Here is an 18,652-nt window from a genome sequence, read left to right on the forward strand (position 1 = left end):
AAGGGTTATTTTCACATTTCCATTACTCATCCACTTGCATAAAAGGCGACACATCAGAGTTTTTCCTGATTTATACTTGAGATATTTAATTGTTTTAGGTGTTCAGTAAGTCAAAAAACAAACAAACAAAAAAAAAAACATGTGGAATTCAGATTTCCACAGAATTAAGTACAAAAAAACAATTATTGTTGCTTAGTTTACTTTATTCACCACAGTGAATACTGTAATGTTTGATTTCTATAATGTTTGATTTACTGTTTCGAACATGATAGGGCATGTAAAACAGAATTAGACGGTAACAATACAGCAGTAGGCATTGCTAAACTTTGTACTTCACAGCTTCCATATCTCAAGATTTGCCCTCATTTTCTGCATCAGCCATGATGTTTATTCAAGTTGAAGAACCAGCAGCATGCTGGAGCCACATGCCTCCAGGAAACCAATAGTGAAGCTAGTTTGTAGGTTATTATTTTTTTTCTGTGTCATTAATGGTGGAGGTAAACAGTTATATGGAGATATTTGGCATAGTTGCAAACAGAGAAACATAAAAAAAGAATGTTAAATTTTGATAAGCCAAACATTTGCAAAAAATGTAACTGAAAATATATTTTATGATCATTCCGCAATATAAAAAAAAATCTAACAAAATGTAACATGAAGTTAAATTTAGCAATATAAATAAGATACTTGTATAAATAGAAAGTAGTTCAATAGACACAGTGAATACCAACAAACAACAAGTTTGTGGATCTATTTATAAGTTTGCACAACAGGTCAATGCTGAACTTGCTGTTGCCTTCTTGTGGCATGGAGCAAGGGTCGGCTTGCAGTGGTTTCTTAGAACAGCTGACTTTGATTTATGGCTACAGAAACGTACATGTGTGGCAATTAAAATTGTGCAGGCTCTCTGCAAGAGTTAGAGCCATAGGGTAATTATTCAATGTACAACTCTTCACAAACATGCATGCCATAAAGTAAGACAACAGGACATTTTTTTCAAAAAGACTTGCTTTGTATCAGGACCTATGTACTGTTATCCTACTTCAATAAAGTTTGATACTGAATTTTTGTCAAGGTTGAAGAAAATTGTAGCAATTTGTATCCCTGGCAACTTGGTACACATTATGTAATGAATCATTGCTACAACCAGTCCAAAATCCTGCAGAGCACATGAGAAACACACTACCGTCTGACCAGAGGGGATTTTTGTTTTAGATGGTGTACTCAGCACTGAATAAATTTCAAACCAACTCCAGGATCATTTAAAACTTTGTATTTTTTCACATTTCTGCATTAATTCCTAAACAAAAATGACTATATATTCCTTCCATCCATCCATCCATCCATCCATCTGTATTTTTTTGTACCAGTGCACCCATTATAACTGCTGATGTGTTTCAGCAACTGTTCAACATCAAACTCAAAAGAGAAGAAATCATTCTGGTAAGACAGCTGCGGCTGCAGTAAATTGCTACAAATGACAACAAACCTAAATTTAAATGTTTAATGTAATAATTAAAACATTTAAAATGAGTAGAACTATAATAAACACAGCAGGACGATAAGAAATGTTTGTACTTTAGTACCATTCACAGTAAGCTGCATGATAAAATATCTCAATAAAAAAACTCAAAATCGAGTGCTAGTGAACTGCTCCAAAGTTTTGAGTGTGAGATTAAGCTACTTTTAATTTGAGGCTTTGTTACACAGCTGGGATGCGGTTTTACATTAGTTGAAAGGTTTACTGCCAAATACTACTGAGCTTGGAGATAGGAATTAAGCAGAACCAAAACTGGATATGAACATCCATCCAGTTTGCTGAAAATGTCAAAACAAAGCAACCATTTGCATTCATTTACAGTAATTATTCACTGTAAGAATCCCAAATCATGTCAACAAAACAACATACTAATTGATCCCTTCACTAATAGGGGCAAAAAGTCTGATGTTTCTCTTCAGTTCATCATTACTTTAATGACGTGGCAGTTCAGCTTCAACAGGGCCTTCCATGGAAATATGGAGTGCTGATCAACACTGCATATAAATGGACCTTATCATCAGACAGAAGAAACATTGGTCACTGAAGTGTGACATGTACAAGGTCTGAACACATTACCCATCATGGCTTTGTGGAAGAGGAGTTTCCAACACTCCCCCCTGAAACCTTTCGGTGCTCTCTTTCTGTCACTTTCTGATGCCAAAGGAAACTGGACCCTGTGAGCTTTCCTGGCAGGAGGGGTTTTATTGGAATCCCTTTAAGGCCTGGGATCTAGGCCAATGGAGCAGGTCCTGCTCATCTGTCTTCACGAGTAAAAACTTTGTGCAAACTCTAAAAGCAAACTAATTGGGGGAGGGGAAAAATCCCCAAAGGTTGTACTGCAGGTCGTGGTGCGATCAGCTTCAAGCTTTTGACATAAAATGCTGTGTATTCTTTCCTGTAAATCTGCTGTGCATGTACTGGTTATTCAGCCTGTCTGAATCAATTTGTCCTGAGGAATAATCCCAGGGTTGCAAAACCCTGGACCCCCAGGCCCACCGTTACAACCACCAGTGGTAAATCCCAGAGATCAAGAAACGGATCAGACAGAGTACACAAAAGGCCAATGGATAGAATGAATGAAACAGAAGAAGCAGGGGATGTAAAGCTGTTTCTGGCAGGCAACAAAAGGGCATCTGGTCTCTGCTCCGAGGACCCGGCATGGATGGGAGCTTTGAGACTGCAGACAAAGCTCGCTGCCAGTAAAGACAGTGGCTTTAGCTGTGGCAATAAATGCCAACACAAACTCCCGATGAACAGCGTGACCATTTAACTTGTCTTGTAAGGAGCACTGGAGTGGCACCGCCTGTGCAAACAAGTCGGCTTAGGAGGTAATTATGTCAGCAGAAAGCACGCTGCTAACATAATGCAATGTATCAGATGAGAAGTTTTTTAAGCTTGCCACCTACACACCTCCCTAATGATCACATGGTTGGAAGAACAGCTGAAGCGATTTTAGTTGGACAGGAAGACAAGTAAATTAGAGTGTGCTAAAAGACAAGAACAGACAAATTTAGCCAAGGGAACATATGGAGTTGAGACTGAATCCACAGAGGGCTGAAGTCACTTTATTTCCACAGCTCTTTAACATATCTTCTGTCAGTATAGTCATTAAATGTCTACTGAGCACCAGAATAGAAACAGTTGCCTAAGAGTACTAAGATCTCAGCAAATAGAAATGTACTGTATGTTTGGGAAATACTTGCAAATTTCACGTAATGACTTGCCTTCCAGTCCTGGTTATGAAATGGGCGACATAGCTCTTTGCTGAGGGCTTAGCTGTGTCTGAGCGTAGCAGGCATGCTCATAAAGCAAACAACCAAAAAAAATCCCTCAGTTCCTCCCTGAACAAATGCATTGCTTTGCAACATGTCGAGTCTTTATACCAGGGCTCCTCATCCCAAGTCCTCGAGGACCGGGGTCCTGCCATTTCTAGATTTGTCTCTGGTCCCACACCAAATCAAATGCCTGCATTGCCTCCTCAGTAGTCAGTCCAGTCATGAAAAGTCCTGCTAATGACTTCGTGATTTGACTCAGATGTGTTGAAGCAGAGACATATCAAAAACTTGCAGGACACTTGCCCGAGAGGACTGGATTTGAAGATAACTACTTTAGATATTTGAAAAGCAAAGTGAGTGACCAGTCTCCTCTGTAAAGAAGGTTTTCCCTTTCACAGGAAATGAAAGGTGTATCATTTTCATCATGTGAACGCCTCAACTGCATGAAAGAGCTTCAAAAAATAATTCTGAAAATCACATTGTATGTAATTAATTAGCATCTTATTGCATGAAATATGTATTTAATTACCTGGTAACCAGTATTTATTCTGAAGTCATCCTATTCTCTAGTCTGGTCATTGCCTTTCTGTGCAATTCCACTTGATTCTCATCTCCTTCCAGTGCTCCGTCTGGGATTTCTCCCATAAAGCTTGATTTGTTTGGCCGAATTTCAACCAAGATCATTAGCGAACAGAAGGAAAAGTTGTGAACGATGATGTTGATCTTGTGTGATGTTTTATAATTGTAGTTTGCCTGTAGTTTTAGCGTTGGCAGCGGAGGAATTGAACTAAGCTGTTCAATCTGTGTTGGCCACGCCTCCAAATATCGAATTAACATTAACAATCACCTTGTTAGGTTTGGCAATTCTGTCTTGGTAGTGGAAGATGGTTGTATACAATTTCTGGTAAGTTTCATAGCGTCGAACTGTCGCATTACATGTGTCAGGGCCAAATGTGAGTGATTGGGTATTGAAACTTCAACAGAGTCCACACCTCCTGTAATCAATTGTTTTCCAACAGTCCAGGGTCCAGATCCTCTGTACAAGGTGACACATAGAACAAGGGGCTGGTTTTTTACCTGGTACATATCCTCCAGTTCTTACTTGTATTAAATGCTACTGACTGAACCTGTTATATGAATAAAAATAACCTGCCTGCATGTCAATCAGTCTTCACTCTCCACCATGGGCAAGAACCAAAAAGCTATCTAAGGACACCAGTGAAGTGTTAGAAAGTGGAAGAAGGTGAAGATGATGTCAATCTCCCTTGAACTACTACAAGATCTTATGTCATGAGAGGACCTGGTCAATTACCTAACAAGAACTGGGACCACAGTCTCAAAAAAGACAAGGCATTCGCTACTCCAGTCTGAATTAAAATCCTGAAGCCACCGAATGTCCAGGCCCGTCTGAAGTTTGCCAATGACCATCTGAGAAGGCACTGGAGAAGGCTGAGTGGTCAGATGAGACCAGAACAGAACAGGACATTCTAGCATGAACTCCACTTGCTGTGTTTGGCAGAAGAAGGATAAGTACATCCCTCTAACCCCATCCAAACCTTGACGTATCAGCATGGAAACATCATGCGTTGATGTGCTTTCCTGCAAAGGACGCAGGACAATTGCATTGTATGGAGGAGAGTATGGATGGAAAAATCTGTGGAGGAAACTGAAAGTCTGAAAAATATTCATATGAAGGAGAATCACTGCTGAAATGTGTGTAAACATGATCAAGAACCAATGTTCGACCTGTGTAATTGGGAGTATATATTTCATTCAATAGAATCCAAATGAAATATTTTAAAATCACTCAATGTGATTTACAGATGATTTTACTTAGGTTCTGCTGGAATAGTTATAATAACCCATGAAAATTAAAGACCTCTTATTTTTTTAAGAGGAGAAACTTGGAAATTTTGGTGTATCAAATATTTATTTTCCCCACAGCGGATCAGGCAAACAATAACAACAACAGGCGCTGCCACTTGTACATCTTGTTCTGTTCGTGCAAAAGCAAAACCATGTTGGGGAGGCAAACGACTACCTGCCTGTCTCCTCTGCCGTGTTAATGGTGACAGATCAGGCAGGAAAGCTCCTCAGAGTGATCCTGACACAACAGCTGAGAAGCTCAGACTTGATATATAAGGGGTTAGGCCGGAGCTGCTAAAGTGGTGGTGTTGCTGACACACCAGCTGCATCAGATACTGAGAACAAAAGTTGAAAACAAAGTGTTCATTTGCGAGCAAAGTAGATAATTGAAAGGACGAAATGTGCAGAATGGAGAACGGTCACAAGGTCTACATTTCTTTACAAAGTTAGTCACACCCTCTGAACTGTTTTTACAACTAAAATCTGAAAAGTGTGACCTATGTTTCTGTTTAGCCCCATTTAATTTGATGGCCCTAAATAACAGAAGTGCACAAGTAAGTTTTATCTGCTCGTTCATATAGATTTGCAACACAACAAGTTTATCAGATCTAAGATTTTGGAACAAAAGGACATTCAAATATTTGGGAAGAGCAAAAAAATAAATAAAATCCTCATGAAATAAACTGCATAATCCTTTCTTCATCCAATAAGAACGTTTGCATCCAAAGAGGCCTGCAGAGAACAGCTCCAGCTCCCTTTTACGTAAGTAAGGGGTCAAAGTGAAATGTCAAACATCCTGCCTCGGGCTCCAGCTTTGGTCACAGCAAATCCCTGAGGACTCTTCATGCATCTTCTCCATATTCTTTTAAAAGGGACAAACGGATGAAAATCCATCAGAATGAGTGAATGTGCACCTTTGCATGATCGTCTTTGTTCATTGTCAAGTGTCAGCCGAGCAAAGCTGCAGCAGGATGCAGATGAACCGTCACATGCAGCAAACGTAAGCACAAGTAGGGTCAAAGTCACTGCAGTCTTGTGCTGCACAGAGATCAGTTTGCTTACATAAGTCCGGGAAAACATCGGATATGGCCCACTGGCAGCAAATTAAGAGGAAAAGACCACTGATCGTTTCCAGGCCCATCTGAAGAAAAAACAACGTAACCAAGTCACTGTATCTATATTTTGAGAAAGATATTTGAAATTATTTTTGGAGAGTCTTATGTAAAACTGCTTTAGCAGAAACATGAAACATCTAAATGACTCGCGTTGTTGTGTGTGGAAGAAAGTATCACCGGGATTCTGTTACTTTATTTCATTGCAAACAGTATGAACCCTTGATACAGTTTTCTTTCCTTTTTTTTTACATTGCAACCACAAATGTTGTATCTTACTGAGTGCAGGGTTTCCCACAGTGCATTAAAAGCCTGGCGGGCCACCAGGCTTCACTTGTGCCCACACCATGCTTACCTTTTTTTATTTATTTTAGTTTTTTTTTTATTATTACCTTTTTTTAAAAGACTTTACAGTTGGTGTTTAGGGATTAATCTTTCAGTCTTCCAATAATGCATAAGTATCAAGTGATATTTTCAAATTTCCTGTCAACTGTAAACATTTTTTAACTCAAAAACACGACTTGGTGCTGGATGAATGACTGCCCTAGCGCCCCGAGCTCCAGGCTTAGCAAGTTTTCTGGGGGAAACCCTGGAGTGTGCATGTAATAGAACAGGAAAAACTAATCAGATTTGCAGTGAACACTTTTTACAAGGTGAGAAAATTAACAATATACTTTTTGTAAGTAAGTTTATTAAGACAAAATCAAATATTGCATTATGGAGAAGGTGCATGTCTAATCATTTGAGAAAATAACCTCCCATCATATCGCCTGGCATGAGCAAAAAAACTGGTTAGCATCTAGATTTTTGTATGCTTTCATGGCTGCTCCAGTGCAAGGGAGCATGCACTTCATTTACTCATCTTAACCTCTTCTCCTTGTGTTCTGATACTTGGGTACGTAGTAATATAACACCAGGGGAACCTGTGTGTGTGGCTCAGCCAACTCCACTCTGGAGACAATCGATATGTATGTCTGTCAGGGAGAGAAAGGACAGAATGAGCTCAGGGACATAATTATAATGACCCAGTAGATTCTTTTTGAGCTTCCCAATAGAATTTGATGGAAAAAAAAAAAAAAGAAAGTGTAAAATGATCTCAACACGTGAGGTTGAGTTGACCCAGGGGGCGACAATCTTCCTGCTAATTGGGGCAGCTCTGCTGTTAACTCGTGATCTTAGCTGTGATCTTATTTCATGGGGAACTCATCAGACCTGTCACTGTCAAAATATATGAGCAAATTTAATGGAGCACACACTAACCCAGCTGGAAACGATGTGCTACCAGCTTCAAGCCAAAACTAAAACGTTACAACGCAATCTCCTTTACGCTTTCAGCAAAGTGGAAAAACAGTCTTACTTCAGTAATACACTTAAAAAAAACATTAATATTAACAGTGTACTTTCTTTAGACTTTTATATGACATATTTCGGTATCCTTGGCTCATGGATGGATAAATGGATGAATACTAAGATTACTCAATTCATATTGCTAAAATAAAGGTTTCAACATGCTGAAGTTTGTATGTTTAAATTCTATTTAAATGTTCAATTCGATATACTTTTTATCTTCCCTGGGCAAAGATTTTTTTTAAAGTTTACAACTAAATCAGCTTTGATTGCAAATATCTCGCACCAAACAATATAGAAAATAGAACCTCTAATTTCATAGAACTTATTTTGCTGCTAAATATGTTTTTTACCTGTTGATTATAATTCCTAAAACATGACTGTACGCATTTAAAAACAAACAGGTAGATGAGGGGAATAAAAGATGTGACACAGAGACCCATTTGTTTTTGCTCCCATTTAAGATGGGAAAAATAAGAGACTTAACGTGCTTATATGCTTTATAAATTGTCTGCTAATTTTTTTTTTTTTTAAGTAAAATGCAATTTTTTCTTTTCAGTTTGCTGAATTGCTCACACTGGATTAGCTGTTTTTGATTTAATAAATGTTTGCATTTGGCACATAATTTCTGTAAATGTTTTTAGGGGTTTGAAACATTGAATAAGAAAATTCTTATGCAGCAAAGTAACATAAAGATCTTAATAAATGCTCCTCCATCTGCTAAGCTTCCTCCTGCTTTTGGTTCACACACAGATAAATGTTTACAACTGGACTTGTCACAAATATGGCTGGAGGAATACTTATGTTCATCTCATAATCGTGCAGTCAGGCTGATGACAAAAGGAGGTAAAAAGAGTGTAGAATCATGCTACTGCAATAAAGATAAAATAATTATTTATGCTTTTGAAACATTTTTACCATCCCGCCAACATTTATACACGTTGCTGCATGCACAGGTGCCGGACACATACATAATGCTGATGTATTGTCTCATTTGTAACCAATACAGTTTAATGTTGATGTGTTTTTTTTTTTTACTGTCTCCAGGAGGCCAGACTTCTTGGCGAACACAGCCAAACATAAGTGCATTCTCAGCCCTCTTCTTGATTTTTCTTTTTTTTTTCTTTTTTCTACTTCTGCCTTCGAGATCTGTATAAACAGCCGGTGGGTCTGGTGACATGAAATTAGTTACGTAAACATACACGGACAGGAGGATGATTGGTAGGCGTGCAGAAATGTGGCTGCTGCACCCAGTGTTTATGAAATCTCAGATCTGCTGAAGCGACATTCCCGCTTTGCTTAATCCACATGGCAAAGACAGCGGTGAAGGCTCTCTCATTACCACAGGTGTTTAAATAAATGACTCCGTGAATCATCAGACTAGGAACATTGTCGGGCTGCGGCTAAAAGAGCCTCCCCTTCATCAGACGACCTAACAAACTAATAACCGTTTATCTTGGAGCCAGCAAATGATACTCAGCACTCTCAGGGCTTTAAATGTAATTTAGTTTTTTGCTGGAGTCAGTGCTGAGTAAGAAGATGTGCACTTGCGCCATGGCAACACTGTTTCTTGCTAAGCTGAGTAACAGGACACAGCTACAACAGGAACACGTTGATCCAGGGGTCAATCCTTGCTGCTTTATTGCAGGCCCCTCTTAACGTAAAGAAGACCCTGTTTTTGGAGCGTCCGCCCCGTGGATTGCGTTACGCTGCTGTGCAAAGTGCGAAACGGTCAAACGCTTACAAGACGAGAGCGGCACCAGTTGTGTCAAAGTCGTACCTCGTGACGCAGCAGCTTTCAGGAAACCTGCTTTCAACAGGTTCAGGATGAAACGCCAAAGGGCAACATGATTCATATATTTTTATCCTGTCAACGACTTCCTTTAAATTCAGTTTGTGTGTTACTCTGTGGCACAAGCTGCCTCTGTTCCCACTGAGTGGCTTCTTTACGTCGAGTGAACCGAGGCTCTTCAGAGGGACAAGCCGAGATCTGAAAAGAGGAAGCACAACAGGGAGGAGGCTTGCTAAATACAGGAAGTGAGACTATTCTAAGTGTCTGCACCAGACAAAGCTCTCATCCTGTCCCCTGTGCGCTCAGAACATGCAGCAAATTCACTATAACGTCAAAAAGTTGTCCCTGTTCACTCAGAAAAGCGTATTTTTGAATTTGGACTGAACACCGAGTTCATAAGTCCAAATGTGAACCATCAATCAGTATAGCCCAAAAAGTCAGTGGAGCTTAAGTGAGTTAAGTTCAACAGTTTTAGGGGTTAGTGCATCAGCCAACACAGCACAAGGTGAGTCAACTTAACAAGGAGCAACCTTCAGCCTACTGGAGCTGTATTTGCACTTTCATATTCTGCTATAGTGGCATCCCATCTATCTGATCACCGTATCTCCAGCCCTGCTATTCCACCTTTTAGTTTAAGAAGTTTCAGTTTTGCCGGTCTGAGTTGCTTTCGGGCGCTCTCCACCTGCAGAGCCTGCAGCAAAGCAGAACCTCTGTATTGAAATGAAATGATAATAAAGGATCTGACATGCACTCACAAGCACAACTACATCGCATATATATCCAGAAAGGGTTTTCAACACAAGGGTGAATAGGCAAGAATCATCATCTGAGACTCTCACGGAGGTTTTTGTGTAAGACAGCTTAGAAACAAAACTCAGGTGACGTGAGACGAGAGACCACACTGCGTGAGCTGATCCTGATGGTGACCACAAGACGTACAGCTTTTCATGATGGGTTGTTGCATAATACCTTGGTTTTATGTAGATGAAAAACTTGCCACCCTCTTTTTATGTTACTAAAAACACAGTAATCTTTGTTGCTTCTGTCAAACGATGCTCCCTTTCAGTCCCAATGCCTTGAAAGTCAAAGACAAGTAAAGACCAAGAAACTTGTGCTTAACAGTCTGGAAGATGGGAAACTTCATCCTGCACAGCAGCTGTGATTTGTTTATTTCGTATTTTATATGATTTGACCACGATTGCGTTTATTATATTTCTACAACTTGTAAAGCACTTAGTAAACAGTGGCACTAAAATTAACTTGACTTTGACTATTAATTTATACCCACATTTTATACACGTAAGTAACAGTTTTATTTCCATATGCCAAACAATTAGTTTAATTATCAAGGCAGTCTGCTACTTTAAAAAAACTACTATGAAAAATATACATTTCTTTGAACTCATATGTAATTAATTTAAATTAATTTGTATAGAACGTTCTGAAGATTTTTACATTATAGTCATCTTCAATGATTAAGGTTCTGATGGGTTATTTAACCTCTTAGCTGTGTAATACCGACACTATTATTTCATTTGTGTAAATAAAACCATTTTGTGTCTGCTGAACTATCCACTCTCAATCAGTTCAATTTTATTAATATCCGGGAATTTTTAAAAAAATAAACAAAACTATTAAGGTAAAAATAACAACAACAAAAAAAACCCTCAGTTTTCTGGTAAATTTATTTGTCTTTCATTTACTGACGATTTATATGAGACCATGTTCCCATAGTTTTTGGTACTAATGGTTGTCTTTGTCACTTCGTAGTGGTATAATTTTGGTCGGTAAGTGACTGACATTTTTGACAGTAATGACCTCTAATGAAATGTAATTATTTTTACTGCATTGTTAAAGTGTGTTCTTGCACCTCTAACACTTTGGTGCCACATAAAATTATGCAACTGCATGCACAAGTCCTTAAGCATTTGTTTTTTTTTGGGCATGATGTTTTTATGCTATTAAGTTCATATCATATAGCTCTCCATATACATCAAACTGAATAAACCAGAGACATGTGGAGTTTTTTTGTTTTTTTTTTGTGGGTGCCAACACTAACGACAGCAACTGGGAAAACTAAAATAATAACGCCACCTCCGAAATGATCCTGCCAGCAGTCCTGTCCGGTCAACAACTAGAAGTGTTTGGAGAACTCTATTAAACTAAAAATAAGACAAAGAAGTCCCTGAACTGTTGAGAGGATGAAATCGTATATCAAAGACAGATGGTAATAAGGCATAGGTTCCCAAATGCTGGTAACAGATCAGAACATAGCACTGTTTCAAACTTTATTGAAATATGCTTCCAGGCTTATATTACACTCATACTGTTGAAAATTGATATCAAATACTTGCATTTAGTTTTCAAATTGTAATACATTTCTTCAATTTTTGTAAGTTGGTTGGAATGAACGTGAAAGAAAATCCTGAACATTTGACTGTAAATAGAGAGAAGCACACTGCCTTACGCCAAAAAGACAAGTTCAAGCCAGTCTTCTCTTTCCCACTTTGTTGCCAATGAAAGGGAGCACACACACACACTCTCTCTTTCACACACACACACACACACACACGCATGCACACACACAAAGTAAACCTATCGTGTCTTGATCAGAAGACACTGGGTTCAGTCCTCCAAGGAAAAGGTGTGTAGAAATAAACTGGAGAGTTGAGTCATCAAAAAATAACTATGACAGATACAGAACCAGTCTGGAAAACATGCAGACAATAAAAGCAAAGTGAATCATTAAACTGCACAAAGGTCAAAATATGTGTATTAACAGAAGGAAAAAGGAGACGTGTGCAAATCATGCAAACCCAACACGCTCTGAGGAATGCAGAGTCAGGTTGCCTCTGATAGTAAATAATACTGATGGCATGTTATGCAACGCAGCGTGGTTTTGTTGATTAAATTAGAATCATTTCGTTTTTAGCAAAAAAAAAACATTTTTGAGACACTTTTACACAAAATTAAATTGGTTCTTAAAACAACTCTGAAGCAGATATCAGAAATGCAACCAAAGATTTACTGAATATTGAAATAGTGAAATGCTATTTATTATTTTTAAAGGATGTCAAATAAAAGTCACTGTGGCCACGGGATGACCTATTAGTTTTGAACACAAGGGCTTATGGGGAGGCAAATTTATACTATCAACAAAAGAGTGAAAGAACAACTCAGGATGAGGATTTGTTATTGTCGTTCAAACTGAAAAACACATACAGCCACTGAGAGTTTACAGAGGCTGACCTGAAAAACTGAGACCAGGAGGAATAAAAGATAAAAATCCATAAAATTGAATAATGCAGCTTGGATAGGTGTGCAGGTGCATTACAGTGACCGGGGGAAATAGTTGCTGTAGTTAAACTGTCTGCTTTTTCCACAGTATACATAACAGCAAATGTACAGCTGTTAAGCTACACAACTTGGCCGCTAAAAGCCGTGTAACTAAAATAAATCGTGGGTTGTTGCAGTTTCCTTCATATATTTCTCAAAGTTTTCTGATGACAATCATTTAACAATGCATGCAGATTGAAGAGGAAGTTTGGAACTTCTCACTTAAATTACTCCATTTTTAGCTTTTCAAAACTAAAATTTTGGTGGCATTCAGATAGAGGTTCTTCGTTCTTCTCATGTTCTGAGGAAGTTCTTTCGAACATGGCCGACTTCATAGGAGATAGAAACAGAGAGGTTGTGCAGTTCTGATTTTTCTCTACGTAATCAGTTTTCTTTAACGCCATAATGGCTAAACTCAACTACAGCAAAAGTTTTCAAAACGCTACTCTAATTAAACAGTCTTTTCGTGTCATTCAAACTTTTTAACTAACTGTTGGTTTTTAGCACCAAACATCTTCTTAACTCAATCGCACACATGCAGACGAGGAAAGGGAAGATAATATTATTTATTTTAGACAGTAGCAACACTTTTTCATTTGGTTCAGACACAGGGAAGACATTGGTTACAGCTAAGCCTTTCATGATAAAAATGTTTGCTGAACGTTAAATCATCTCAGACGTTATTGTGATAAATGATAATATTGTTGTTTTGAGCCTATTTTCAAGTAATATAAGGGTGATGGCATAATAATGCAAAAACGCATTTTCAGATGTCGATGAACTTTAAATTCTAATGAACATTTGACACTGGAAGTGGAAGAAACTTTAAATATCCAAAATTAAAATAAATAAATAAATAAATAAACAAAACAACAGAAACAATAAATAAAATTAATTATCATGTCTCTGTAGACAAAATTGTCCTCCAGAAAAAGCGATAGTTGAGAATTTTATCATCCAGTTTTTGGTAAGCAGAAACAGAAAAGAGAAAAACAATAAAACAATAAAACATGCAAATGAAAATGATTGAGCTTGTTTTAATTTATCATGTGGTTAATTGATCACATGATAAATTACATGATAAAGCTGCAACTAAACCTTGTTAAAGGTCTAGTTGACTAAACCTGTAGCAGGAAAAGTTAAGACAGCCGTTGCTGACTTTGCACAATAAACATTTAAGCAGATGGTTTGTACTGATAAAGGCCACATAAAATGTACAACCCACAGAAAACGAAAGCATTTCTGTACCTGGTGAACTTTATGCTCACAAACAACAGCACTCAAGTAGTAGTGTGTCCTGTTTATTTAAGTTTGGCTTGTTTCTTTACCAAGATTTCAACTCTGTCATTATCCTGGGGCAAAATGTGTTTTTCACAAGTAAATGTTTCCATAGAGCTCTGAAATATCATCTTTCCTTTTTCTGAGTTTCCAACGCGCTGCCACACATCCATTCTTAATATTTCCAATGAAAAAGTAATTTTTAAAATTCAAGGACACAGTCTGGTTCAGACTCTGCTCCAGATTATCCACACATTACCCATATTCTGCTTTTAAGAGGCGAATATCTACCAATAAAATTTTGTGAAAAGAGGAAAACAACGGTCAGGCTGATTATGATTAATTTAGTTTTTATATTTAGAAGCTTTATGGTTCTAAAATATTAATGTATTCCTTTTAATCAAGTTACCTGAAACAGTTTGTATTGTCTTCTTGCTTAAAACCACAACAACAGCAAAATGTAAAAATAACATAGAGTTTCTTTTGCGTGTTTAAGAAGCATTATTTTTAATAACTGTTATCACAGTCGTTTCTTCAGTACATGTGCAAAAAGCTGAAAACTTTCTCTCTTATCAAGAGCAAGAACAAGAACAAGATCATGTCAATCACTAAATTTTGGAATAATGTTTGAAACTTTTTCATTATTACCCACGTTCTTTAAGTTAAACAGATTAACTTGTATACAGCAAGCGCTGTGCTCTCTGCCTTGAATTTTCGGTTTTGTTTATTGTTGTTATAACTATGGTGCTGTTAGCTTTTACTATGCCAAATTCCTCCATATTAAAAGCGGAAATGTCTCCCCAAATATTTCATAGGAGCTCCACGAATTTCTTGTTCCTTTTAACGAAAACGCTGTTGTTGATTGATTTGTTGAACTACACTGCCCCCCGGTGGAAGTTCTGCAAATTAGTTTCATTTTATTGTAAAAGAGCCAACATTTCTCCACAGGAATTACTTACAAACCAAACCAGTGGTACAGAAACAAATTATAAAGAGAGAGAAAGAAAGAGAGAAGCTGGACACTATTCTTTTTTGCTTATTTTCAAATACTTTTTGTTTATTTTGTTTTATTTGTTTCTGGCAGATATTCACCAGGAATATTATAATAACATTTAAGATAATCATTGCGCTTTACCACAGTGTTTGAGGTAAAGCACAATAAGCATTTGGGAATCAGTAACTCACAAAATATGTTGTCCCCGTCGTACTGCCGAAACCCGGGATCGAACCAGGGACCTTTAGATCTTCAGTCTAACGCTCTCCCAACTGAGCTATTTCGGCCGCACGTTCTGCAAAGGGCAGAGCTGGTGTGATTATCCTATAAGCCCAATAAGTGGTGACGAGTTTTGGATTTAGGTTGTTGATAAAACAGTTGCCACAGGCGAGGCCCAAAGAATATAACATTCAAGTTATCTGCTACGCAATAGTAAATGTTGTGGTAAATAAGGCAAAGGTAGATACGACAGAGTTTCAACGGAATTCTGCTTGAAGGGCTTTGGGACACAAGATGGCGCCACACCGCTATCGAGAAAAACATAAAGTAAAAGTCTGTTTTAAAGTAATATTTTTTTACTAGCAAACTGTCAATAGATGGCCCCGCATTACAAGTCATGGTCCCAGATACCATTGGGCCTGGTAGAGTCCAGGCATTGAATAAACTACACACTATTAGACAGGTAGCCATGATGTTACCAGATCAGTGACCAACACTATTTTGTACTACAGTAAGCAATCAATTTTTACATTGACTACATTTCATGTCAACACTGAAATAGCAATAAGTAAAATCAGTTCTTTAAGAGATTTAAAAAATATATATATGACTATTATCATTTAAATTAATAAAACTGAGTAGTTATTCCTGTTCTGAAACCTTCTGGTTAGTTTTTTGTATTCCCTACCAATAGCTCAGACAATGTCTGAAAATGGCAGCAGCCTTTAGTTTCCATGTACCGCTGACTTCCAGTGCATATTCTTGAAAGACACCCAAATATGCAGATGTTTTTACAAAAAAATAAAAAAATCAACAATGTGTTTGTTGGAAAACAGTGAAGCTTGATAATATTAGCATTCTGGGCTTGCCGTTTGCCTCTTTTATTTTTTCTGACTGCGTTCTGCAGTGATGCAGTGCTGTCCCTTTATTAGTCATATGATGTCTCTGTGCCAGCTTCTATGCCTCTCTTCTCTTCTCTCTTTTCCCTGGTAATCTCCCCTCCATATTGCCTCATTCTCTCGCTCACATTTTTGTTCCTCTTGTCATTCCCCTCCCCATCCCCTCCAAGGTGACTTTCCTTCCTTCACAGACACTGCAGCTGTTCCTCACTTTTTGTTCTGGAAGGCCCGAGTGCGGATAAGAGATGAGAGAGATGCAGACCAGCAGCATAAAGAGAGGGAGGGCCACTGGAAGAGAATCAGAGAGTGAAAGATGAGGGGTGGCTGATGAGATTATCAAGCAGGTTGGAAGGATCGACAGTTTTGACCAGATGCACAAATCAGTAAGACAGAGAGCAATCAATTACATGCACACATGCATCACCAGATTTGTCAGGACCAAAAGCTGCCTCCACAGATGCTTACCTTACTTGCATGTTTCATCTTCATTAGCAGTGGTGATTAGTACAGTTGTCACACAAAAGTGAAGGTTCTCTGCCATCATCACTAAAATATCGCACGTATCTGGGACGGAGTTTCTAAATTTAGAGATCAGAAGAAATGGGGGTAAAGATAGAAAATGTTTTTTTTAAAAAAAGCAAGTGTTGGCTGAAAAAGGAGAGGATTTAAACCATATGCTCTAGAGAATAAGCTTTGGTTCAAACTGTAATTATAATTAACCCCAGTTGCACATTTCAGCTGCTGTTTTGTCAAAAACTCTTAACCATAATGAGAGTGACATGATTATTGTTCTTCAGTCATTCATTTATGGATTATGCAGTCAGCTCTTAATGTTTTTATACACAAACAAAAGCTGACCTTTAAAAATGTGTTTTCTTAAATTATCTGCCTCTAAGCCTTGCATGCTAGAAAAATGACCCCCAGTTTGTTAAGGTTAGAAATATTTAACATTTTTCTTATTTGTTATGTTTGAGAACATCTGCTTATTTTTTTTTTTACACATTCTAATACTAAACTATCATGGCAATGCTAAATCTGTATATGTGCTGCTAATAAAAAAAAAGTTATATATATGAATAATTATTCTGTTGACTGAAGATTAAATAAATTAAGAGCCTCAAATAAAATCATAACAGCAAATCTTGAGGGGAACATCTTTGACTCCATCATGTCATGTTTCAGAAGGGACGGGTATCGTCATTGCAGGTCATTTTGCCTGTTTGTCATTCTGTAGTTTTGGATGTTTCATACCTAACTTTTTCAGGTAGGAAATCTCATAGTCTTCTAGAGGATGTTTCCTACATGTCAATACTTCTCAACCAGGAAGATGCTTTGTACCTATTTTGACAGGTAGTAATTTAAAGCCATTTTCTATTCTCGACCCATTGTCTACAGTAAAGAAAAGTGCTTATGCAACTCCATTAAATAAAACTGCAATAGGGTGTAATGGAAAGTTTATGGACAATAGCGTATAATTAAATTCAATAATATATGTAATTTGAGGAATTTTCATGACAATCTATCTGCATAATAGAATAAAATACTTTGGTAGAAAGTTTTGAATAACACTGATGTTGGAACCGGATGGACTGGCTCTAATCCCACAGGTTCTTTATTAAGTTGACCTGCAGGCAAGTCAGTTTCTTTATAACTAAACTTCCAAACCTTTGTTCTCACGGACCTTGCTTTGTGTGCTGGTTGGGAAATCCCCAAACTGTTCCCTCAAAGTTGGGAGCATGAAGTTGCCACAGAATGTCAGACAGGTAAGTTTTATTCTTTAGGGGAACTGTTACTGTAAACCCAGAGTGGCACATTGGATACTCAGATGGATTATGACTTTCCACGACAATGAACATTTCTCTGCTGCTTTAGATTTGTGCTTTACATCGCTGCATCTGACTCTTTGTATCCAACTCTTTGCATAGTGCCTGGTGATGTCACTGAGTTGAACTGAGGGTCACATGAGGTTTGGAGATTTGCAACCTTTGAGTCTGCAGAAAGTTAAAGATCCTTTGCCACTAAATGCCTCTGCATCCGGTGACTGTGCTCTGTGTTATAATACTTCTAAGAATTGACCGTGAAATATTTAATAGTGAGGGAATTTCATGCCTGGACTTATTGCACAGCTGGCATCCACCACGGTGTCCCTGAACTCCAGAGAGCAACTTATTCTTTCCCAGTTGTTTATAGAAACAGTATTCATGACAAGATTCTGGATGTTTTTAAGTGGGTGGCCATGAAAGTGACTGTTGGAGTGGTTGTAGGTCAGCATGCAGAGGGGCTGTCTGTTGTCAGATGTTGGGCGAGTATTGGCAGACTGGCTTAAGACGATAAAAAGACGACACCAATTTAAATAGCTATTATAACCGAGGTTATAATAGGGAAATCATCAACATGCTGAACTTTGAAGACAGAAAATCTTTGTGTTTTAAATGCACAGGTTTGACAACAGGACCTAGAGTGAAACTTTTAGAAACAAAATGTGAATCGATGT

The 18,652-nt window shown here is 37.9% G+C and overlaps 1 long non-coding RNA gene and 1 other non-coding gene across 2 annotated transcripts; both read right to left on the bottom strand.

Moving 5' to 3' along the window:
- Window positions 1-15,103: 15,103 nt before the first annotated feature.
- On the bottom strand, window positions 15,104-16,756 carry LOC107837034 (uncharacterized). The gene is made up of 2 exons (XR_001663007.1): window positions 16,624-16,756; window positions 15,104-16,446 (listed from the first exon to the last, which is right to left on the bottom strand). It is a non-coding gene; the product is annotated as an uncharacterized LOC107837034 (long non-coding RNA).
- Window positions 15,255-15,327, bottom strand: trnaf-gaa (transfer RNA phenylalanine (anticodon GAA)). The gene has a single exon. It is a non-coding gene; the product is annotated as a tRNA-Phe (tRNA).
- Window positions 16,757-18,652: the final 1,896 nt, after the last annotated feature.

This window comes from Poecilia formosa, unplaced genomic scaffold (assembly GCF_000485575.1).
Source record: "Poecilia formosa unplaced genomic scaffold, Poecilia_formosa-5.1.2 Scaffold106, whole genome shotgun sequence".
NCBI classification, from domain to species: Eukaryota; Metazoa; Chordata; class Actinopteri; order Cyprinodontiformes; family Poeciliidae; genus Poecilia; species Poecilia formosa.